Consider the following 25,502-nt stretch of genomic DNA (forward strand, 5'->3'; position numbering starts at 1 on the left):
CACACACACACACACACACACAGGGAAGACCATGTGAGGACACGACTGAGAAGGCAGCCATCTGCAAGCCAGGAAAGAGGCCTCAGTTGAAGGAGCCACCTCCGTGTGGGGCAGTGCAGTCATTGTGACAGAAGCAAAAGAGGGCATGGCAAACAGTAGGCTGACTCTGAAAACGTCTGCTTAGAAGTGACAGTTAGAATAACAACAGTTATTCTCACCTCTGACTTGACCTTCCCCAAATAGGAATACAGTCTCGACCCATGTACCTGGTAATCAGACTTCCAGCAGCCTCAATTTTAGGTATCTACCTGTGAACCTGAAAATAATTTTAAAAACCATGTGAGAAGCTTTGGGGTACCAAGGAAAAGAGTTACTATCAAGCACATGCCTTTTATTCATTGATGGAGTGTAGCACCTTACATAAAGCCTTAGCTAAGGCCCACTAGCAGAAAAAAGTGTCTAAAATATTTAATGTAGAGACAAATATTACAGGCATACCTTGGAGATACTGCAGGTTCAGTTCCAGACCACTGCAATAAAGTGAACCTCGCAATAAAGTGAGTCACATGAATTTTTTGGTTTCCCAGTGTGTATAAAAGTTACATTTATGCTATCCTGTAGTCTATCAAGTGTGCAATAGCATTATGTCTAAAAAACGTTCGTATCTTAATTAAAACATACGGTATTGCTAAAAAGTGTCAAAATAGTAACATCAAAGATCACTGATCAAAAAAAAATCACTGATCACAGATTATGATAACAAACACAATAATGATGAAAAGGTTTGAAATATTGCAGGAATTATCAAAATGTGACACAGAGACATGAAGTGCGCATATGCTGCTGGAAAAATGGAAGCAGGGTTGCCACGAACCTTTAATTTGTGGAAAACACAGAATCCGCGAAGTACAAGAAAGTGAGGTCTGCCTGAATAGTGCAATTAGGTAGCAGATGTTCAGAATTAGAGAATTTAGATGAAGAAATTTTAAAGATCATCTTCTCCTGTGCTTTTATTTACAAATATATATATACATAAAATTAAGGACCAGAGTGGTAAAAGACCTCCAGATCACCTTTCTGTGAACCAAGACTGGATCTCTGGTTGTCCTGACCCTATGTTCCAGAGGCCTTTCCATACACACTTCTGGCATCTCATATCCTAATTCTGGATTGGAATATTTAAGAAGCCAAGGATCTGAGTCATTCCGTTTAAATAAATCTCCACTGGAGAGGTTGAAATTAAAGAAAAATCTGTTCCTGTTGTGAGGCTTGCAGTATCTGGGGAACTGACTTCTCTGGAACAATGTGTTCCCTGATGCTGATGAATAAGTGAGGCCTCATTGTTCATAGTTTATTTACAAATGAATCTATAGAAGCATAAAATTTAGAACTGTTCTCGATTAGTTATTCTTTCATGTTTACTCACTCAAGTATTAAATCTTCCATAATCATGAATTTCCTTTGGGAACAAATCTTCTGGTTTTGATAGTTCCCACTATTGAAAAGTTTTTATTGATATTTGACCTATTTTTTCCCATACTTTTATCCCACTTATCCTGTTTAGATCAGGCCACATCATCTTCCCCAAGTGCTTATGCTTTTCATATATGTTATGACTCATCCAAATTATCATTTAGTCGGGCTCTCCATGTGCATTGCTTTAGTGTTGTTATGGACCTTACTCTCTTTACTACAATAAACCTCTCGTAATGAGATACAAAGCCCCAGGAATATCACCATACTTGTAGAGAGAGGGGCTAACTGTCCTTGTGTCTTTGTTATTAAGTGTAATATGAGGTGCCTATGCTAAAAAAAAAAAGAAAAAAAAAAGAGGTTTTCCTTTCACATCACCTAGTACACTTCTGTCAATGTTTAGCCCACTAATTTCTATGTGTTTTTTCCTATTAATTAGATTCCAACTAATAATAGGTTTTATTCTTCAGATCACATTTAACCAAAGAAATAAGTCAACGTATCCATCAGTATTCCTATTTAATGGCTTCTGTTATTCTTAATTTCCTCACCTGTTAACTGAAGAGAAGAGCCTGGCGCCATACTTTGCACAAAGTAGATACGTAATTATTAGCTTTTTTTTCCTCCTATCATTCCCAGTTCTACTTCCCACCAGTGCCTTTTTCTTCCTTAGATACCCCATGAGCTACCTACGCTGTGCCCTTATCCCTAAGGCTTCTGTTGATTGATGCTACAGGTTTTATTAGCACCTTCCCTGGATCATGTCATTATTTCCTTTTGTTTATAGAATTTCAGCCCTGTTTTCCAGCTAAGTGCAGCTTCTCTGTTCTTAACAGAAAATAAATTCTTTTTGTCAGTAAATCTCAGGAGACCATATTATGTCCTTTACTAAAATTCCAATATAACATCTGCTGAATCTTACAGTGCAAGCCAAAAAGAAGTTATTAAGCTTGTATAATTTGATTTGTTTTTTGTAAACGCTGGTTATATACTGCTAATCACTTGTATTCTAATAGGTGTTCAATTTACCATCATATAATCTATTCCTTCTAGAACATGGATACAAGTCTATTTTAAAATAACATGACTTTTTTATAATTATAAAAGTGGTACTAGCTCATTGTACAAACTTTGAAAAGTCAGGTGAAGTACAAAGAAAAACGAAAAAGAATGCCTGCAGTTATGATACATTGCAGAGATAACTCTCTTAATATTTTAGTGTATTTTGCTCACATACATTTTACCCAAGCTGAATATATGAAACTATGTGCCTATTTCTTTTCTTATAAAACAATACAGTAAACTTTAATGAGTACTATATTGTTTTCATTTTTTCTTTCCTCAACTTTCCACAATTAAATTTTTTCCATATAAGTCAACAAATATTAACCTCCTAAATACAGCATAAATTTAAATCATAACTCAACAGCCAATGTAAGCACATACTGTAGCTCAGTGGACTTCAAAAGAAGTCATTACAGATTTTAAACAAATATGATTTGGGTTTTTTTATTTTCTAAAATTTCTGCTTTTCATTAGGGGCTGACTTTGAAACTCATCATTACATTCTAATGATTCTCAATTTCTCCATTGCCTTTCTCTTGTTATAAATCACCAAGTGGTAATAAATAATAGAAAATCCAAAATTGGCTGACATAAGGGACAATTTTGTTTTCACTGTCTTTCCGGGGACAAACTTGCACTAATTTCCTTTACTTCTAATACAAAGATCCTCTTAATCTTGTAACAATCTATCCATATTTTGGTTTGGCTTTAATCTTCACCTTCCTTTCTTATTCCCATCCCCTGCCCCCAGTTCCTTTGTAATGAGTTTTTATTATGTTGAGCATGATTGTTCATCATTGATAGAAAGTTTTCCTAGTATTTTCAGACTTTCAGTGAATTCCAACTAGGTTGACTGAATACAGATGCTGCTTCTTTTTTATGACTCACCAAATTGGCCTATGAATAAATCCAAGACATTCTTGAGAGGTTATAGTTTAGCTTTGGAATGATTAGCAAGCTCATAGACAGATGGGTAGTTCTAATTTGCCAGGAGTGCCTAAAGTTTTGCAAGATTTAGTTTGTCTACTTGCAGGGGAAGAAGGCTGTTCCACTCTTCCTCGGGTTGTAGTTTCTGAGACAGATGCTCATTCAGACACTTCACGTTGCTGGGCGTTCGAGGAGTTCACTGCTGCAACCCTCCCTATCCTACAGTGCTGCACCTACACTCCTTAATGCTCTCACTCCAGCTGGGAGGATCCTACCACACTTTGAGATTCATAAGCACAGTGACTGGATTTGGTTCTTTTCTGAACCCCCAGTGTCTGATCCAATGCTTGGCACCTAATTGACACTTGAGTTGAAATGATCAATCAGATACGGTAAAGCTCATTCCATACCAATCTACTTTATTCTGTACAAATCATTTCAAATGACTAACCTAAACATCATTACACAAAAGTCAACAATACAGTGTTGTGATTAAACTAATGTGCTTGGGAAGTAGTCTGTCTAGATTGGATTCCCAGCTCTACCACTTACTTGCTTTGTGAACTTGAACAGATGATTAAATTGCCTCAAATCTTCTGTCTACAAAATGGGAATGATCCTAATACCTAGATGACAGGATTGCAATTAGATGGGCATTTTTCAGGACAGTGCCTTGCACGTAGTACTTGTTCAATGCATACTAACAGCAATTATTGGTATGGAAGGTCTTGATGGAACACAAGGGAGCACTCATTTACACTAGACTGTATTAGTGTAAATCAGTATAGTCTAAATGTGATGGAAATGAAAAGAAGAACACAAGCATCTCAAAAATACTTCTGGGCATATAAATTTTGATCTAAGAGGAAATGCTGAAGGAGTTCCTTTCTGGATAAGAAAGCACAGGGAGATCGCACACAATAAAACAATGTCATCAGCACTTGTTTGATTAAATTCCATCTCTGGAATCCTCTTTCATTGTATCTCAAGCCTAAGTCCAGTCTCCCCAACAAGAGTATAAGTTCCTTGGGTGTCAAGCCTGGGTCATAAATTTCTGGGTGACACAAAAAGCGGGTTGGGTTAATAAATAAAAAACAAATGGATTACTCTTATAACTTTGTTAGATTGTTTCCATATATCAGTCCTATTAACTTGAAAAATAAAAAGTGAATTGAAAGATTAACTTTATCAATTTAGCCCCAATGCTTCAACGTTGTATGAACTCACTGGCCATCCTCCTCCTGCAGCAATGCACTAATCCCCTATTTGTAGACTCTTCTGACCCTTTGGTTTCAGTTCCCACTTTCTTTACCTGGAAGTTAAAGAAACCAACAGCTACTGTTGTGTTTTTTAAATCTTCAAAAGCAGGAGAGAATGCCAGCTCACTGAGAACAGAAGGGGTGGTCTACTCTTCGAGCACCAATGTTTAAGCTTAGGTGCCCCTAGGATTTGTGATATCTGAGACCAGTGAGTAGCCTCCTTGAATGAATGTGCTTGGTTCAATAAATCACTGTGGAAGAAATAAACTAATTTCCTAGTTTAAGGAGGCCATTGTCTCCTGAAATACTATTGTTCTTGTAAAACTGGGAACTAAGACAATATTTTTTTAGACAAATGTCTAATTTGGTGGTTCTGGGTAAGACGTGTTGTCACTAAAGGTCTGGTGAAGCAGCAATTCTGTCTTCATTAAGAATGGCAAGATAAAAGATAGCAGAGGAGGTGGGTTTGGATATATTGGCTTGGCCAAAAAGTTCGTTTGGGTTTTTCATACCATCTTATGGAAGAACCCAAACGAACTTTTTGGCCAACCCAATAATAAATTAAACTTAAACCGTAAGGTTTAAAAACCCAATAATAAATTAAACTTAAACTGTAAGGTTTAAAGCAGATTTCTAAGGTGACCAGGGTAGCCTCTCTCCTCTGGAGACCTTTAGTGGGCTCAGTCAGGGGCTTTTGAAACGGTTTTCCTTTGATTCAACAAAGATGTTTGGTTGTTTTGGACAATAATTTGTTACCCATCCCCCTTTCTCCTTTAATATGTCTACCGTCAAATAAAGTCATCTTTTTTTGATAGCTGGGATTCAGGAGGCATTGACTTCTTGTGATGTGAGTTAAACCCTTTTGTGGTCACTGCCCCCATTACCTGGCCTAAAGCCACCCTGAAGGCCCCTCTGATGTATAAATCTCCTTTGCTAATCTGGCATTTATTTGGCCCCTTTCTGTTCATCATGAATCTCCCTAACTTGTGAATCCATGCTCTCCTTAGTAGTCACTCACAGAAAGATCCATTTTATCTCCTCAAAGAAATCAGATTCATATTTTTCTGTTATAAAAAAGTTATCCAGATGAAAGGGCCATTGATCGTTAAACACTGAAGCACCTGCCAAGGGAAGGTATGGCTTTTGCTCCAGAGAAAGTCCTCAGGTCCCAGAGCCATACGTGGGGTGACTTACAGAGTCCTGTCACAAGGCAGGGTTAGGCAGGGCCTTCGTGAGCAGCGGTGTCCAAGCTTCAGGGCCTCAGAGCTCACTCTAGAGATGAGTAACTTCAGGGCTAGAAAGGGACCATGAGTACGAAGGCAGGACTTCCCTTAGAATTCTACAAAGCTTTGCAATAGTTAAGTCCAGGAACACTGGGTGAGATTAAACCCAAGCTGAGTCAAACAAACTGACTCCATTGGACAAAGATGCTGAAACATCATGCTCTCCTTGTTCTACTTTGTCCCTGCCTCTTCCCCATGGCTCCCCAATGTGGACTGGTGGCTTTTCAGTTAGTACACATTTCTTGAAATTTGAACCCTGATCTTTATAAATTCTGCCTAAATATATGCACATGTGTTTTTCTAGCTATAACATTTACATAATGTTGAAGAAGCAAAATAATATTACCCATTCACTTTTGTTTCTCAATTTTCAGAAAGTTTGTATTTCTTCCCTCTAAGTTTGGACTATGTGAACAGGTCATTCCCAGAGTAAAGCATTCAGGCAGATGTTTCCTTCAGGGGCAGACAGCGTAGGAGGAAATCTCTTTGATTCTTTTCTCTCTCTTTCTCTCTCTTACCCTCTTCTGCTTCTTTCATACCCTCTCCTGTTTCTTCTCACCTTTTCTTCACAGCATATGGGAAGTGAGGATTCAGCAGTCACCCTTTAATGTAGACAATATAAAATCTAAACAAGATAACCCAGGCCCTACAGAGGAAACAAAAGTGAGCTCGAAAAAACATGAAGAAATGGAATATGCAACATAAACACAGAACAAACCTTGTTTCTCCAGAAACCGTTCTTCTTTAGCTATAAGCGGTAAGTCTTCTTCCTGGAGATGACCACTGCAAAATGTATAAAAACGCACCCATGAAACAGAGATAATCAAGTTAATCTTTTGACCCTAATCCTATTATTTTAATCTTTAAGAAAGAAAAAAAGGCTATTCATTATTGTCAAGTCAGAAAACATTCTAGTGTGATTCACGTTTTATCCCACTTTCTCTTTCTAAGAGGCCAAACAGCAATAATTAAGAACATACAAGTGCCAAATAGGGCAAAGAATAAGGAATCCTTTCTGCAGAACTGGAAAAACCTGTATTTGATTTACATAAGGACCCTTTCTTTTTTCTTCATTTTAGTTAAATATACCAGTTTCAGAAAGCATTCCCCATGACATCGATTTTGTCACTCCAAAAGAAAAGTAGAAGAATTAAATGTACTCTGTTGGGTATTTACTGTTATAATAATTATTAATAATAATAATTATATGAAGGTTTGGTTCTTAGGAAACAAGACGATTATCAAGGCTCTTTTCCAAAGACCTTGATTTGGAGGAGTGAGTAAGGAAGATTGCTGAACATCTTGTCTTTCTGTCTTTCATATAGAACTGCTCCATTGTTTATTAGTACAATGCAGAAATGATGCATCCTTCCTACTTTGTTTCCCTAAAAAGAATTCAATTGTACTATATGTCTTATAAAATAGTAGAATCACTTAGTATATATTTCTTCTATATTTGCTTATATGTGTGAAAAATGTCTCTATAAACATTTAAGAGATTAACTTTGACTCTCCCATTTGGCTTCAAGTCCCTTGAAATTAAAAATGTGCTATTTATTTTGATGGAATAGGACATAAAATTGGTAAGCCTTCTCCGTTTGTCACTCACAATTGTCTTTTTTTCTCTCCTAAATTTATGAGGTCTTTATATCCACTCTGTTTTCTTTCCTTTTTCCTTATAGTTCCTCTTCCAACAGTGTTTGCTTTTTACCAGTCCCTGAAGAGCTTCTGTTGTCATCATCTAACATTTGAATGGCAATAATATTTTACAAAATGCTTTACAATTGCTTTTTACAAGTTCTTCTCATGCCTTCAATAACTCTTAGGTTATTATTCGCAGCCCAGAGTTTTGCTGTTATTTGTAAGCACACAGGCATTCCTCTTGATGCAGCCTTTTCTAGTAGGTTTGGAAACCTTTCACTGGAAATCATGTTCAGTTTTTTTTTTTTTTTATGTTCAGTCTTAAGCTGCACAGGTTTTGAATATATTAGTTGTAGGAGCCTTAAAACTTTCTTGTGGTTTTTTGTTCTTAAATAGGAAATGCCATTTTAGATCAAAAGGAAAGTATTTTATTTTGTCTCTTCAGACTCTCTGAAACATACAAGAATATGGGGTAATTTGATGCACACAATATTGAACCTGGAAAATCCTCAAATAGTAGATGAGATAAAAAGTATAGAAGTCCTAAGAAATACGAGTTATTGGAATCCATATTTAAAACTTCAGACCTATTCCTGGATGGGATTTTAAAATAGCATATTTTTTAAAAGATTCTTTGTGTCTCCACAGTTAACAGAAATTCTGATCTGTATCACCACTCAAAGAATTTAGTATGAATGTTGATTTATTAATGTACGTTATTTTAAGAGTATATTCATGCTTCTTCCCTTCCTGTTCCCAGATAGTCGCCAGAATAGTGAAGCTTTGAAGCGATTTTCCCAAATACCAAACTCTCTCAAGTTCTGTAAGATTCAGTCATTGACTACAACTTCAGACAACTTCTATACGTGGTCTTTATAAGAAACCACAACTAATGCCCATACAGGTTTCCACCATTAGCGCATTGGGAGCCACATTAGGGAAATGTGGCAGATGATGGGTGTGCTGCTTTCTGGAGTGTCTTTACACTCTGATGTCTGAGGAGACCACACGCTCTTTTAAATCTCCTAAGAAACAACTTGAGCTAAAGTCACATTTGAGCTAATGTCAAGTCCCACTTTTCTCCTTGGTAATATTTTTGACTTTTGGGTTATCTTGGGCTTTTCACTGCTCTACTGTACTTTGCCTAACAATCAGTTAAATTCATTCCCCTAGGGCAGTTATTCCCAAGCTTTTTTATATCAAGTCACATATAAAACGATTGTATTTGTACAGCACATCAGAGTAAACTAGGGGGGATTTTGGAGGTTTCTATATGGCACTTGGCACTTGGCACTTATATACAAAAAAAAATGTGGTATTTTCTTTACCTAATATAGATATGCTAAGAAAAGCAAACCACAAATGCTAGGGAGAATATTACATGCTGAGTTTGTATACAATTTCCAAATAAAATCTTTTCACATTTTAAAATGAGAAATTGGAGCTTGCTTTAGCATAATAGCATTTTATGATTGTTTTATGGCTTGCTGGCCACACATACATCCTAATCAAGATTTCTTTAATGATGGTCTCTTCACATTCTTGATAGAAATCATCTGCGAGAAACTTTGTTCACAGGATAGGAGGTAGCGAATAGCAAAAACATATTTATTACTTTTTCTCTTTTTGACAGACTCCTTCATACCATTGAACACAATTCAAACAATGCAAACTCTTTAAACATCAATGGCATATCAATGTTTTAAATATAACAACTCTTCTTTTTCCTTCATTGATAAATATAATATTTGAATTTCTTGTTATACAAAAACAAATTTCAAATCCAATCGGTATTTTTAAAAATCAAGTATTTCAAATACTGATGAAGATTTTCCTCAACAATACACAAATGTTACTTGGTCTTAATAAGTTTTTGTAAATACTCAAATTATTGTATTGACTACGCATCCCTTGCAAATTATTTTAATCTCAATTTACTAAAGTTGAAATTTTTGCTTTGTCATTACATATTAATACATTTTCCATAATCTTTGCAAATTTCCATCAATAAGCTATTTTGAAGCCAAAACCATACTTCAGCAAATCTGCAAAGTGAAAAATGTCCAATTTTTTTTCAATTTCTCTTTTAGTTTATAAACTGTTGACAAAACTTTTCCTTTGGACAGCCAATGCAAATAAATATGAACCAGCAGAAAGTGGTATTCTGATGGTATTTTTTGCAAAACTCTGAAAATAGATAGGACTGTGGATGCTTGGATTTTATTAGATTATCATTTTGATAATATGTGTAATTCAGATCTGTAGACTGACATTTATATCTGAGAGCACCTGTATAAATAAGACAATATATTACTTAGTCTCTGGATGTTCAGAAGGAATTCCTGATGTAAAGCTTTCTTGCGGTACTACCATAAAATATTACTTATTTCTTTTTTTTAATATAGATTTATTTTATTTATTTATTTGTTTGTTTTTTGGCTGTGTTGGGTCTTCGTTGCTGTGCACGGGCTTTCTCTAGTTGCGGTGAGCGGGGGCTACTCTTTGTTGCGGTGCACAGGTTTTCACTGCTGCCATTCAAATCTTATGGTTGCAGAGCACGGGCTCTAGGCATGTGGGCTTCAGTAGTTGTGGCACACGGCTCAGTAGTTGTGGCTCACCGGCTCTAGAGCGCAGGATCAGTAGTTGTGGCACACGGGCTTAGCTGCTCTGCGGCATGTGGGATCTTCCTGCAACAGGGCTCGAACCCGTGTCCCCTGCATTGGCAGGCAGATTCTTAACCACTGCGCCTCCAGGGAATCCCATATTACTTACTTCTAATGACTGTTGCAACTCCAGTAACTTGTTAGGAAATTTTCTGGCAGAGTAAATATGGTTCTCCCAAGTATTTTTCTTCAGGGCTCTGACAAGCATTATTACTATTAGTATTACTCAGCAATGAAAACTTTTTTTGATTTATAATCTTCTGGGTCAATGTTTTCTCTGTCACCTGACATGTTATCAATGAATCTACAAATACTATTATTTAAAAATAGGCCCTTTTGGATTCCCTTTCCAGCTAGCTCCACTGGAGGTACGAATATGTCTCATGCAGTGTGGTGAAAAGACAATTCTGTGATAATGTGAGAAAGTTGACTTTGGTTGTTAATTATGCCACCTTGGAAGGAGGTTTTTTGAGTTCAACATGCTGCCATTTTTAGAATTAATCTCTTTGTAAAAATCATGTTTCTTATTTTGTACCTTAAAAAGTTCAAATTGTTTTCTGTGTCCAATGACTCTTTTATTGTGAGATGTCAGTGTTTTGTTTTATTGGCATCATTATTTCATTTGATAATTTTTCTATGTAAATAAGATATTTAGGCCGAGAAAGAGAAAACTTATGAAAGCATATGAATCTGTATCTGAAATAATCATTTTATTATTGATTTTGTAACTTACACTTTTTATTTGTACTACTGGGTTTGTCTTGTATATATATGAAGATATACGTACTTTGTTGTGTATTTGCTATAAAATAAATACCTATAAAAAGTAATTCTATTTAAATATAAAGTTCTTGACTGTAGGCCTTTATGATTCATGTTTAATTTTTTTTTCCAAATGCATTTTTAGGTTGTCTACATTTTCAGGAAAATTTTAAAATATCACACGAAAACTGAGTCAATTTCAAGTAGTGAAACATTCATTTCTATTTAATTCAATAATTAAAATTCTAAAAATTAAAAAGTACAAATATGACCTACTCTAATATGACAAAATATTTTTCAGTTTGATTTTCTGAAGCTGTAAATTTTAGAGTACCCTTAAAAATTGATTTGATAGAATTACTTTTAACGATTATTTTTTTAAACATTGTTTTTTTTTCCTAAATTTCTAAAAGCAGAAAATAATTCATTGTGAAATCCATTTAAAAATCAGGTCTCAGCCAATTGTTAACAAGAAAAGCTAATGAAAATATTTTAAAAAAGAGAATTAAGAAAATTAACAAAATTACTTTATCCCTTCCTTGACCTTCTGCTTAGTTACCCTGAGCTACAGAGAATTTTGTTGGTTCTATTTTTCATAAGTAGAAAATTCTAGAATCCCTTTTGGGAACCATCATGGTATTAAATAATTGAGAATTATTTCTTACATAATTGAGATTACCAATTTTCTCCTTGTTTGTTTCTTTAACCACTCCACTTCCTTCCCTCTTCTCACTGCCATCACCCAGGGTCAAGTATTCAAAAACTTCTGCATTGTTGTTTCTGAATCCAAGGACCGTGGGCCAAGCCGTCCTATGCACAGCTAGCAGGTTGGTGTGAAATCTGATTATGGGGCAACTCTGCCCAGAAGGTTGAATGGCTTCTGGTTTTCCCTAGAGCCAGCTCCACACTCAGTGTGGCATTCAGGACCCTCCACAGCGTGGGTCCAGTTTGCCTTTCTAATCTGGCTTCTTGTCGTTCCTCCACTTCTGCATTCTACACAGTTAAGCTCAGTGGCCTTTGTTAGAATCCTTGTAGGAAGAGTGCAACCAATAACTAGCAAGTGATATGGGGAACTAGTTCTAAGTGGAGGTACTAACATCAGGAGAACTTGGGCCAATTTCATTGTTTCTAACATGTCCTTACCTAGCCAGTCTAGAGCCACTTGGAATACACTGTCCCCATAGCAATCTCTGAAGGGATGTACTAACAGTTAATTTCAAATAACTTCTTCCAGGAAGTCCCATCTGATCAACCACCCAGGCATCATACTTTTTCTTTGCTTCATAGAAAAATGTATTTTGCCATTTATTGAACACTGCTATAGCTGTTTTGGTTTCCTTGGTTTATCTCCAACTATATATTTTTGCTATACCAAGGTAGAACCCTTAATGTATTGCTTTATGTATGTCACATGGTCCCTGAAATAATCTTTTTTCATAAAGGGAGGTTTACCAATACTTACTGAATCAAAACAAATGTGTTTATAAAACCTATTCAAATGTTGATATATTTTATTAATACAACTCAACACATCTGAGGCAGTTTATCTGTCAAGAAGATGGTATTTAAAGTGACTGGGGTTTCTTAGAAGCCATAAGAGGGTAAAGTCACCTCCTTCTTTTTTGGAGAAAATATCTGGTATTCCATAAGTTTAATAACAATAATGATAATATTTAGAGAGAGAACAGCAACTCCTTTATTCTCAAAATAAGAGTGTGAATATATTTAATGACTGACAATTCTCTACTACAAAATTCAAAGAGATCAGAGTTTGCAGGCAAACCAGTTTTATATGGATCAAGTGCAGGAAAATGTGTGAAGTAGTCAGTTATCAAAGGTACATTCTGAATCACAATCAAAATGCTCAACAATCTTCTATGAAGAAGGTAAAAAGTGCACTCTGGATTTTACTAGAAATTAATAATTGTTTTATTCCTGATATTTAATACTGATTTTGAATACATATAAATACAATGGTTGCAAATAACATTTTTGACTTCCACAATCATATCTAATTAGTTGCTTATTATAAGGAGTAGGAAAGCCAAGTAGATGGAGCAAGTTTGTATTGTTTTGCAGTAATGATGCTATATTTATGGTTTCAATTTTTTTTTTTACTTTATTAGGATGTTTATAAATGAGTTAACCACGTAATATTGTACTTTGTTCTATCATATGAGCCCCCTGGAAAATAAAATAAAATAAAATAAAATAAAAATAAAATAAGACAAGATAAAATAAACACACACTTACCTTCGGAGAAACTTTGTTTCCCTTCCTGAAGTCAAAAGTACTAGCATATAGGCTTCCTAAAATAATCTCCAAGAATATTTGTATGATCAGACTTGTTGAGAAGTTTTGTGGCAAATCAGGCTGTAATCCTTTGATATCACTGGCCTGAAAAAGAGGTTTGTCTTATTGAGGAAGGGAAATAAAAATCATTTTTAAGGATAGTTTGTAAAAGATTTGGATTCACAGACCATGAAAGCTGGAAAGGACCTAGGTAGCATAACTCCTCATTTCTTTCAGAGAAGGAAATGAGGCACAAAGAAGTTTCACCAAATGACTATTTTAACGACAAGCCTCATGCATGAGAGAGAGAGATGTAGGAATGTAGGTGTCTTGAGTCCTGGTGCAGTGTTCTCCCCACCGTTCTCACTTTACTTCTGCTAATGACATTCTAGTTTTATCTGTTAGGCTTGGGAGCATGAGTATGCCACACTGTCTCTTACAAAACTAAGAAAACTTCAGCCAGATGAACACCTCTCCAGTTAGCTGCTCTTATATCTTTAATGAGGAGGGGAAAGCAGCTGGGGAAGGAGGGGCAAAGATAGTTGCAGGAGAACTATCTGAGAAGGAGACTGTGGGAGGTTTTCAGAGGATTGTGGTTGCAACTCAGGTTACAGAGTAAAATGCTCCTACTGTCTAGCTCTCGTATCTGACCACGAAGGTACTTTGTTCCAAATGGTCACTAGTTTTGCTCCTAATGAGTTGGAATAGGGTCAGGTTGGTGACAAGGTCAGATGGGGATTTGGAATCACTTGACATAGAGTCCAGTTTATAAAAGAGAACTCCCTCCGCAAAGGATCGTATTTCTATCACCGCTGGGTTCCATCACTTGCAGAAGCACAACTCAGGTTATTCTTCCTCAGTCCCTTCATCAAAACCTCAGACACTATCCATGTTATTTTTTCAAATATGGGAACAAAATCATTCTATTCATGGAAGAAATACCCCTCTAACTTATAAATTAAACCTGAAGAAAACTTCCCCCTTTCTCAGGAATGTTTATAAAGAAAAAAAAAATCATTTTTCATGACTGAGAAAAGCTTTCCTGTTGACTGGTTGATAAAGGGCTTTGGCCCAAAGGTCTGATTCGACCTAAAGAAAAACCATCACACTGGAACAGTCTGGGAAACGTTTCTATTTTCAGAGTATGGGTGAGAATAAACTTACACTTTTCCAGAAGAAATAATTTCTGCAAGTTAATCATATCCTTATGTTTCAAGATAGAATTTGGAGCCAAATTGGCAAAGAAACATGGCACAACTAACTTTTTAAATCCATAGTCTATCTTGTTTCTCTCTGCAATTATTTAAAATTTAAACCAGCTTCCCTCAGATGTTTCTATGTGTTTCCCAAACTCATCCTTTCAATAACCAATGGCAATTATATTTGGTATAATATTTGTTGAAAAATTATATCATTTGTTGCAAAGACAATAATCAAAAGCTTTTGGTTATTTATTGAGTGTGATCATCCCCACTATTTCTTCCGTTAGTTAAGACAGTCAAGAATGAGTTGTCTTTAAAGCCATGAAGCAAAGCCTGGTTAGAATGTGGAGATTTTGATTCGTGTTGCCCCTTAAATTCTCCTGAGGTAAGTCATACAGGAAGAACATGAAGCAAATTTCTTCCCGATCCCATTTCTCTCCACACACAAGAACATTTTAGGAAAAGGTCTCTTAAATCTATCAATAAACACTGATAAAATTTTGTACAATTATACATATTTTAAATGTTTCACTTTTATACCTATTACTTGAAATTTAAAAAATTAAGCTGCTAGCTGTCACCTTAATGAAACAAGTTTAAATGCAGCCCTTTAAAAAAGAAATTGCAAAAGATGTTTTAAAAAGTAAATTAACAGAACTCTATAACATTATTAAACTCTATAACATTATTATTCAGCCTCTTGCTGAAGCTACGGTGAAAAGAAAAGGACATTATCATAAATCCGTTGGAAATGCGTATTTTTAGAAAATCCAGAAGAATTTCTAAGCGATCCGTAGCAACCATTGGTGCTGCAGGCTAAGAAAACCACCTTAAACGTGTACAACCCACTTTAGCCTCAAACTATTTTTTGCAGCTTGTTTTATGAATAGACTTCTTTAAATAACAAAAAATAGTATATATACACTTTTAATTTAAAAAACACTAAAATAAAGTAACCTGTATTCCCAGCACCCAGAGAATTATTATTACACTGGTTACATATTAATGTATCTCTAATTTATTTTCTGTATATGCTTACTAAAATATTAAATGTATTCCATATAGTGTTTGTAACCTACTCTGTATCTTAGTGTACAGGACATATTTCTGTATCACTAATATTATTTAATAAGTTATCATTAATTTTAAACTTTAATTATTTAATCTTCTGTTATTGGATCTTTGCATCATTTCCAAGTTTTTGTTATCTTAAACAATGCTGTAACCCTTCTTATCTTTAAGCTTTTGAACACATCCATAAATATTCCCTTAAGAATATGTCCTACAAATAGAATTTCTGGGTCAAAGATCAGTATATATTTTAAGACTTTTAATACATATTGCCAAAGTGCCTTCCAAAATTGATACAATTTTTCCTCCCAGTATCTGTGAACAAATGTTTCCACCTCTCAATCTTTAACAACCTCAAGTGTTATAATTTTTAATCATTCTTTGGCAATTAGGTTGGTAAAAATTGCATTCCTTTATAGGTTTAGCCCGCATGGCTTTAATTGAACCTTTTGTTTTAAAGGAACTTCACATAAGTTAGTAATAGGTGATGTCAAAGAATGCAACCCGGTTTTTTTTTCGTAATTCACAAGCCCTATGGTGCAAATTTCTCCATTGCACCTCCATTTAGCAGGCCTCATCACTGGTCTTAAAGAATGGCTTTTACCCCCAAACTAAAACAATAATCTATTAAAATTATGTTATCATACGTATTTTTTAAAGATTTCCTAGAAATATTTCTATATATATTCTTGTATAGCTTCTGTATTTTAGTATCATTCTAGGAAAGATCACCAGCTATACCACCAGTATAGCTTCTCTATTTTAGTATCATGCTAGGAATTCCCCACAATTCACTGGGCAAGCAGTGGAGGCATCCAGGGAAACCCAACTTTCTAGGTGTTCTTACTGACTGAGAGCAAGCTGGGGCGACTCAAAGGCTCAAATCAACTATTTTGACTGAATTTACCCATCACTTAAGGAAGTCACTTACTCTGAATAGAGCTTTGACTAGTAATTTGTCAGAACAGAAATCACTTCATTTAAAATGGCTCAGTGATTTTCATACATAAACTTAGCCTCCACAAAATATTCGAGAAAGGAAAAATGGAATCATTTGGCCATGGAATGCAAGGGAGGAAACACATCTGTAATCAATGAACAAGTAATTTTGTTCAAGGCTTATTACCTGCAGAGCATGGTGCTAGAAGTACGAAAATTATGAAAGAAATATAGAAAAGTGTTTCTGTCCTCAAATTGCTTACAATCTGGTTGAGGATTCATGAATGATTACAAGAATTATCCTAGGAGCAATACAGGACAGTAAGTCCATCCATGCCAAATGATGCAGTACCGCGTATTTTACAGGAGTGAGCTCAATTCAGGGTTTTGGAAGGACAGGACTGTGATGGGAAGAGAAGACAACAGTGGCTGAGAGCAGCCGTGCAGGAACTGGCCTCACTCCCGGCTGCCTGTGTTTGTTTCTTTTTTCTCCCTCAACCTGAATAGTCTTCTCCCTCTGAACAGATTACTAGCTTTGACTTTATCACTTATTTTAAAATTTTGTTTAGGGAAAAAAAAAAACAAATAAAAATTAAAGGCAAATTATGAAACTGGGAAAAAGATTTGCCACATCTTTGACAAAGGGTCAATATTCTAAGAGCAATTACCAATCAGTAAGGTCAGACAAACACACCAACAGAAAAAACCAAAAATGAGCTAAAGACCATAAGCAGGCAACAGTCAAAAGAGATATGGGGCTTCCCTGGTGGCGCAGTGGTTGGGAGTCCGCCTGCCGATACAGGGGACGCGGGTTCGTGCCCCGGTCCGGGAGGATCCCACATGCCGTGGAGCAGCGGGGCCTGTGAGCCGTGGCCGCTGGGCCTGCGCATCCGGAGCCTGTGCTCCGCAACGGGAGAGGCCACAACAGTGAGAGGACCGCATACCGCCAAAAAAAAAAAAAAAATTACACACACAAAAAAGAGATACAACTGGCCAATTACAATATGACAAAATATTTAACTCTGTTGACAAAGACAATTGCAATCTATGTATTATCCGGTAAAATTTGTGTGTGTACTAAAACATATACACAATAGTACATGCCTCACCACGTAAGACTCTTGAAGGAGTTGCCACTGAAGGAAAATAAGCCGCCACCACTTTTGAAATGTGACAGACGTGGCCTTAAAAAGTGAATATTAATTTGCAAATATGCTATTCACTGGGCAAGGGCCTGTTTTCTGCTATGCCTTTGATGACCAATCAACATATTTAAAAGGTCTAACATATTAGACTTAAAAATAGAGAAATTTCTAATATTTAACTAAAGAGAACACTGAACTTTCCTAATCCGGAATTTGAAACTGACTTAGTGTGTGGGTTAGAGTATAAGCAGTAGTAGGTCTTTGAAGCTTAAAGTTTAATCCCTTTTAGATCATCAAGAACTTGAGTATGTTCATGTCTGTTTCTCATAAATGCACATTATAAACACTATCTGTCATCATCCCATGAAGTGTGGTACAGTTGATAGTTTTAGTGAGCAAGAAATCACTTTGGGGTAAAAGTCAGTTTTTAAGACTAGTGATGGGGTCTGCTAAATAGAGGTGCAATGGAGAAATATGCACCAGAGGGCTTATGAATTACGAAAACACTGAGCTGAATTCTTTGATGCCACCTATTATTAACTTATTATTTGGAATTGCTCTTTTTCTTAAAAAAAAAAAAAGGTAGTTCCTATTACCACCCAGTAAAAAATGTACTCTGCAACCTTTTCTTGTTTTGCATATGATTGGTAGCATACCTTTTAACTGCTGTAAGTAATAAAAAAAATATATGTGCAAGTTGGCTATAAGAAATGCCCAAGTTTCACCTAATAAAATTTTGGTATGCCTCAGTTTTCAAAGTAAATTTGATTTATTTGAGCCACCAGCCGTCCGATGACAGTCCTGTGTTTTTTATATGAGTCATGTCCCAAGGGGTCTAGAATATGCCAATGGTGTACCTTGGAATGGATCCAGTGTCCGCAAACAGGTTTTCATTAGACTTTGATGCCAGTCACATTTGAGAGCAGAGAGGCTGCTGAAAACCAGCTTTACTTTGGGATCACTTCTTTCTTTTAGAAAAAACAACAAAGATCTTTTTTAGCAAAGCTTTGTGCGTCCACATTGTAGGTGTATGGTAATATTTTAGAGAGCAGTAATCTGTTATTGCAGGTGGTCGGGCTTCAAGCACTTCCGTATTTTGAGAATAGATCAGACGAAGTGCAACAACTTTTATTGAAAAATTGCCGAATTTGAAAATTAGAAACACATTTTCTGTGGCTAAGATTAAGTTAGCATGTATTACAGTCACTTGGACTTTTCTGTAGCACTAAGGGGAATATAATTACATAGGTTATTCCACATGTCATGAGATTGGAACCTTAATCACAGTTAGAAAGCTTTATCATGCTGATGTAGACCCTTACAGTTTAATCTCTAGTAATTGAGGGGCTTTTCTATTTTTTTTATTAAGAATATGGAGTATGCAAGTCAATGAGAAATAAAACAAACCCACCTTTTATTTTTATGCATTAGAAGCAAGTTCTATTCCTGATTTTTTAAAAAAATTGTGTATCCTTTCATGGTCTTAGAGAAGGTTATATGTGAGGATGGAGTCCAAGATTATCCTTTAAAATCTACTTTTTAGGCATACATATATATCCATGAGAATATATGTATGTGTGTGTGTGTATATACATATATACAAAACATTTTTATGGAACTTAATTTAAAAATGAGATTTGGAGTCTTATTGCATCTACAAAATGTAAATGTATATTGTTTACCTCATGGCAGTAAAGTCTAAGAGTTTTATCGAATGAAAATTGTTACCACCAGAATAACCAGATCAAAAGAAAAATGAAGGGACAAAAAAAAGAAAGCCCAAGAGAATCCCAGGGGGCCTAAGTCAACAGAAATATTGCCAAAGATTCAGAGCATAAACATGACATTAGCTGTCATCCAAGAATATAATTACATTGTCTTCTGACTTTGAAACTCTGTCCTGTGTCATTCTAAATGAGGAAGAAGTATGTTATTGCTCTTCCTGTGATACAGACTAGGGTACAGCATCTTTTTTGAAAGAAAAAGGCATTTTGAACCCCCCGGTTTGGATCAAAGTCAGTAATATAATAAACTACTTCAATCAACCAACCAAACAAGTACAGAATTGACCAGACTTTTACCTATTTTATCAAATAAAATAGAAAGAAAACACTACAGAATAAACTATTATATAATTAATGATCAATGATAAGAGGTAGGCTATTGGTTTTCCGTCATTTGTGCTTGGGTAACCCTAACATTTTTTTTATTAGCTAGGAGCTCCCTTCTCTTATTCTTAGGTTGATATCTGAAACTGTTTATTATAGTTTTTTATAGATACATCAGACACAATCTCCAGTGCACTGTAAATATCAACATTTTCACTCTTTTAAATGTATTCAGTGAAATCTAAATAACATAGCTATTTGATACCCATTGTTTTCTATTTTTAGAATATGCAGATTGACAGCCAGTGGGCTCAAGGGTATTTCTGGGATAATGGAGATGGTCTGAAGTGGGAATGTGGGAATGCTGCACTACTGTATACATTTACTAAAAACCACGCAGTTGCACTGTTACAAGGGGTACATTTTACAATATGCAAATTATACCTCAAAAAAGTTGTAAAAAATACACAAACAAGTTGGAAATTTTACATTGTTTTTTTCCCCCTCCTTTGACCTGTATTTCTATCCTACTTCCCCTGTAGAATCCCATCCTACTGGAGTATATTTTCAGGATTAAGTGTCTTCTGTTGAGGATCCGATATTTCTTTGCAACAAAAATGTGTATATAAATTTAAATACTTCTTTATTATATGACATAAGGCTCTAAATATTAAACCATTTATCCTATATTGGATTATTATTATAATTAGCACATGGCTGATCAAAAGCAACACTAATATACACTCAATGTTTTATAAACGTAAAAATGAACATTTATTAGACATGCATCATTTAATGAAACACATGGAACTCTTTTTTTCATTTAGTTGTTCCTTTTCAATTAGTCATTGCCAAATTAGATAAAATTCAACATCAATTTTATTCCAAGGTTTTGGTTTTATAGATTTAAGCACCAAGAAACACTTTTTTGCTTAAATCATGAGACAAAGAAGGAGCTTATGTAAACAATATGGCCATGGTTTTTAAAAAAATTTTTTCTTTCAGTATTATACATCTAGAGTGATCTAGTATTAAAATGCTTTAATGATCTAAACTCAATTAGTACCTGGAATTCATTCATTCACTCAGCACATTTATTAAGTCCCAGCTAGACCATGTTCTAGGCCTTGGGTGGCCTTATGGAACTCTTTTCAGCCCATACTCCAAAATCTAGACTACTCATCATACCGGACTACCCAGAACTCTGCTGCTGAAGTGATGCTGGATACAGGATACTAAAAATATGCGCTGGTGTAAGGGGCATCCACAAATACCCTTGTGCTGTATCCTGCTTTGGGGGCCTCCCTAGTCTATATTTCCTATGCACCTACTCTACACATTACCTAAATTACCTACATGGAATAAAAGATTGCAGACTGCTGACTGTAGCTGGCATCAGCACTGTAAATTGTTTTCTAAGCATAAACAGAAATAGACACAGTCTGTATCCAAGTTTATTCACCTCCAGTTGGTGAAATAAGCCACATCCAAAATATAAATTTCCCGGAAGAATTTCCTTTCAAATGCATTTCTGTCAGAAATAGTCCCCAAGTTGTTTGTGGCTACTGATCTTATATTTAGGGTGAACCATTCTTAGGTTAACCCAAAGGCTTTTCATCCCCTTTAGAAAAAATGACAAAAATGAAAGGGAAACCTTAAACCTCGAAGGATTTTGAGTCCAGGTTTCCTCTGTATGCTGTACTCAACTTCCACTCTATCAGCCTGAGTTGCTTCTTCCCTAACTTCCGTTCTATGACTTGGCATCTTTGAACACAGCCTCCCTGCATTAGGACCATCCCCTTGGATGTTCTCTCCAGAATCCCCACTCCAGCATCCAGCACTAAGTCACCCCATTTTCCTGATTCCCCCCACCCCGGCCAGGGTGCACTCTGTCCTTCCCGTACCCTGAACCAGGGGTCCCCAACCCCCGGCCCGCAGACAGGGCCACACAGCAGGAGGTGAGGGGCTGGCGATGGAGCCTGTTACATTGTTGTAGCCGCCTTACATTGCTGCTCATTTTGAATCCCCAGCACTTAGGAAGGTTCTTGACACGTGACTGTTGCTCAGTACATGTTTGTTGAATGAATGAGCAGACTAATAAGGCCCTAGTGCCCACTCTGTACCTAAAGAAGAAAAATAGCCTAACAGCAACCATGGCTTCCAATTTTATTCCTTAGGATTCACGAGTCATCGTGGGTCTATGACATTTAAAGTGAAGGATTTTGGGTTTTGTTTGTCTGCAGTTGTTTCGCCTTGCAGCAGCAATTGTGTATATGTGTGTGTGTGTACAAATATGTGTTTGTAGCCTTCACCGTCACCTACAAATCTTAGAGTTGTCTTATTTTTCTACCTTTATTCTACCCCTTCACAATTTTCTATTCTCTTACCATATCCATTTGCTGCCACACACACACGGACACACACACACACACACACACCCCTCAGGTCTCTCCTATGGGAGATAAAATATGGAAACAGAAATATGGAAACATCAGGATCTCCACCCTGCCACTTTTCGGCGACTCACCCAGCCAACTCAAAGTGAGATTTGCCATTTTAATTGCCTCACCAGTAAGTCTCTTTTGGGGGTAGTTTGTGGGTTTGGGGTGTTGGACATTAAAAGTAGCAATGTTGGAAGTAGAAACTAAGCTGGATAAACATGAAGGACCCTCAGGGTCCTTGGGCATGTGGAGATCCTCTGGTGGAAAATGAATTGGTGTGTCTAAGATTCCTGCTGATGTAGGGAAGGGGCTAAGTAATGACCCAGCTTGTGAAATCAGCCTTCTGGGGCTGGAATAGAGTCATACACCAGGCCAATTAAATTCTTAGAGGAAAATATAATCGTGTCAACTTCAAATGTTGAGTTGAACTATTCAACAGTGAGCTGTTCTTTTAACTGCCCAGTGTCTGAGCCCACCTCTTCCTATGTTATGCCAGCAGCTAAGGTCAGCTCCAGGCTTAGGTGTCTGGGTCCTAGGAGTAATAAAGCCTTTTGCCCAGAATTTCCACATCCCAAAAGGCAAAACTGAAGTGATAGTGACGAGACAAATGAGAATTGGGGACTTAGAGTTGATTCGTGAATGGGTTAAGGCTTTTGGGCTGGGGTGAACGTATCTGCATGTGAGAACTACGTGATTTATGGCAAACGAGAAGGTGGTGGGTTACGGGCTGAACTGTCTCCCCCCCAAATTTCATATGTTGAAGTCCTAACCCTGAGCACCTCAGAATGTGACTGTATTTAGAGATAGGGCCTTTCAGAGGTAATGAATGTAAAACGAGGTCCTTTGGTGGGCTCTCACCTGAAATGACTGGAGTCCTTGTAAGAGGAGATTAAGACACAGACGTGCACACGTAGAGGAAAGACCACATGAGGACATGCAACAAATTTTAAAATTGCAAAGGGCTGACAAACTCAAAGACACAATCATGTGGTCGCGTGGCAGGACTCTCCCCAGTGATGTGCAGGGCGGGGCCCCGAGGCTCACGCTAGGTTAGCTGTGTGGTGAACTGCCTGTTTGAAATGATGGGAAGAGACTGGATACCTCGAGGGTTAGATTTTCTGTCTTCCCATCCTCTTGTTAGCTCCATGACAGTAGATTTGTAGAGAGAGTTTCTTTCTCATGAGCCTCCACCAGGCTCTTACGTTTATGTTTTCAGTCCAGCCAAATAATCTTTTTGTGCAAATGTGCCTTCTGGAAGAATCCTTGCAAATACCCTGCTCTGTGTGGTAATTAATCATGGTCAGTTACTCTTTTCAGTGGCATTTGATGGAGATCTCTGGACTTGGGCTTTCTGGGCCCTGCCAGCTGCAGGTGATAGAGCAAAGGGGTTGGGGGTAGGGTCCCTGGATGCAAAGGAAAGCTATTCTGCAGTTGCACTGAAAATTTGAGGATTTGGGTGAAATTTTTCAGTTTCGTTGGATCTCAAATCAGGTTGCCAGTGCTGAGGTCATTTGCATGACCCTTTTACCATTTTCAAAGGCAAAGCTTCCCTCTTGCTGAAGACAAAAACTCATAAAACTGTGCCAGAGAAATATGATTTTTTTCACAGTCCACAAAGCTGTCAAAAACGAGGTTTGCTAGTTTTGCTTTTAATGTGTAAAACCTTTCACGTGGCTCCAGGCACAACCCGGCATCTGGTGGCCAACCTGTTGGATTTCCTTCCAAAGGAAACAGTAGAAGCACTGTTGGAGAAGAGGATGGCATTGGCTTCAGCTGGAGCTGGGAGGGATGTTGCTCATACTCAAAAGTGTGGAAGCACTGGCTTCTACAGGGACAACCTTTATTTTAGAAGTAGGTTTAAGAGCACACATGCATAGTGTGTGTGTGTATTTGTGTGTGTTTGTGTGTGTGGTATTTAGGCTCTAGCTGGGAACTCTGGTCTGTGGCTCTACCTGTTCATGGGAGGACAGATCCAGATGACCCAGAATGCTATTTTGAAACAACTGAGGCCTTGAGTCAACTGCTCTGGATTTGAGTCCTGGCTGTGCTAGATCACAAGCTGTGACCGTGGGCAAGTTACTTAACCTCTCCAAACTTGAGTTTCAACATTAGTATAATGGAGACAATAATTCATGAGCTCCTTGTGAGGTTATATTGGGATTATGTATTTAGAAGTTTTAGTATAGTGCTTGCTAAAAGGGTGATGAATGTAATTAACATTCTTGCTACCTACCTAATAGGGTTATTGGGAGAGGGAGAGATGATGAAAATAAAACTCCAGGCACATCATGGGCCCTCAAGAAATGGCAGTTACTTTTAATTTCTATTAATAAATGCAATCATGTTCAGGAGTACTAGCCGTGATGTTTTCTCCCCAGGTGAGTCAGTTGGGCAGAGGTTGGCAGAGCCAGAATCTGGGGGGAAGGATTATGGAACAGCTGGGGTCCCTGCATTTGATTATACTAAAAGTAGTTCAGTGAGTACTGAGAGATATGCCATGGATTTCATCACTTGAATGTTAACCTTTTCAACATTTGAAACACTGAGTTTTGGAGAACAGAGTTGGTGAATGGTCACAGGATATGGAAAACAAAAGACATTTCATGGACACCAAAGCATTTTTACATATTTTGCTAAAAGGGATACAACCAGAAAAAACAAAAACCCAATGAGATTCAAACTGAATTTGTCACCTCTACTTCACTTTAATCACACTAGGGATTTGTTGCATGCACTTGGCTAGCTGTGTGTTCTTAACTGTGGAGCCCAGTCACAGACTGTCTGTCTAAGGGAACTCCAGCAATCCTACCCCATCTGCACCTTGGGCTCCGGGTGCAGACTCATCATCTAGGGATTGTGTTCATATGCTTTCTTAGTTTTGGTAAAGTTTTACTGAAAGTCAAATCCAAGTTGCACATATAGAATGCAAGAGTAGCTCTGGGGTACAAATCTTTATGAAAATAGAACTTATCTATTATAGAGTTAATTTGTTTCCCAGCCAATTTATTTTTCTTTAGAAAATAAAACCCACACATTTTATAAGACTGGAGTATTTTGAGTTTTGAAAAAAAGATTTAGTAAAGGATGAACATATAAAGCACCCTATAATCTCTAGAGAGGTGAGCAGGAAATACCAGCTTGAAGCTTACAAAAATGGTAATGACCAAATCTCCTAAGAAAGTAATCTTATAACATTTTATGGTCATCAGTCCATTTTACACATGAGTAAAC

At 36.8% G+C, this 25,502-nt stretch overlaps 1 long non-coding RNA gene across 3 annotated transcripts in view; it reads right to left on the reverse strand.

Moving 5' to 3' along the window:
* Positions 1–224: 224 nt before the first annotated feature.
* The window catches only part of LOC309811520, a 111,048-nt gene continuing 85,770 nt past the window's right edge, over positions 225–25,502 (reverse strand). For all 3 annotated transcript variants that reach the window (XR_014295198.1, XR_014295199.1, XR_014295200.1), the window contains 3 exons: positions 13,327–13,470; positions 6,726–6,790; positions 225–316 (listed from right to left, as the gene is read on the reverse strand). This is a non-coding gene — a long non-coding RNA (uncharacterized lncRNA). The remainder of the gene's footprint in view (positions 317–6,725; positions 6,791–13,326; positions 13,471–25,502) is intronic.

The sequence above is a fragment of the Mesoplodon mirus genome, assembly GCF_964341445.2.
Source record: "Mesoplodon mirus genome assembly, chromosome: 10".
Classification (NCBI taxonomy): Eukaryota; Metazoa; Chordata; class Mammalia; order Artiodactyla; family Ziphiidae; genus Mesoplodon; species Mesoplodon mirus.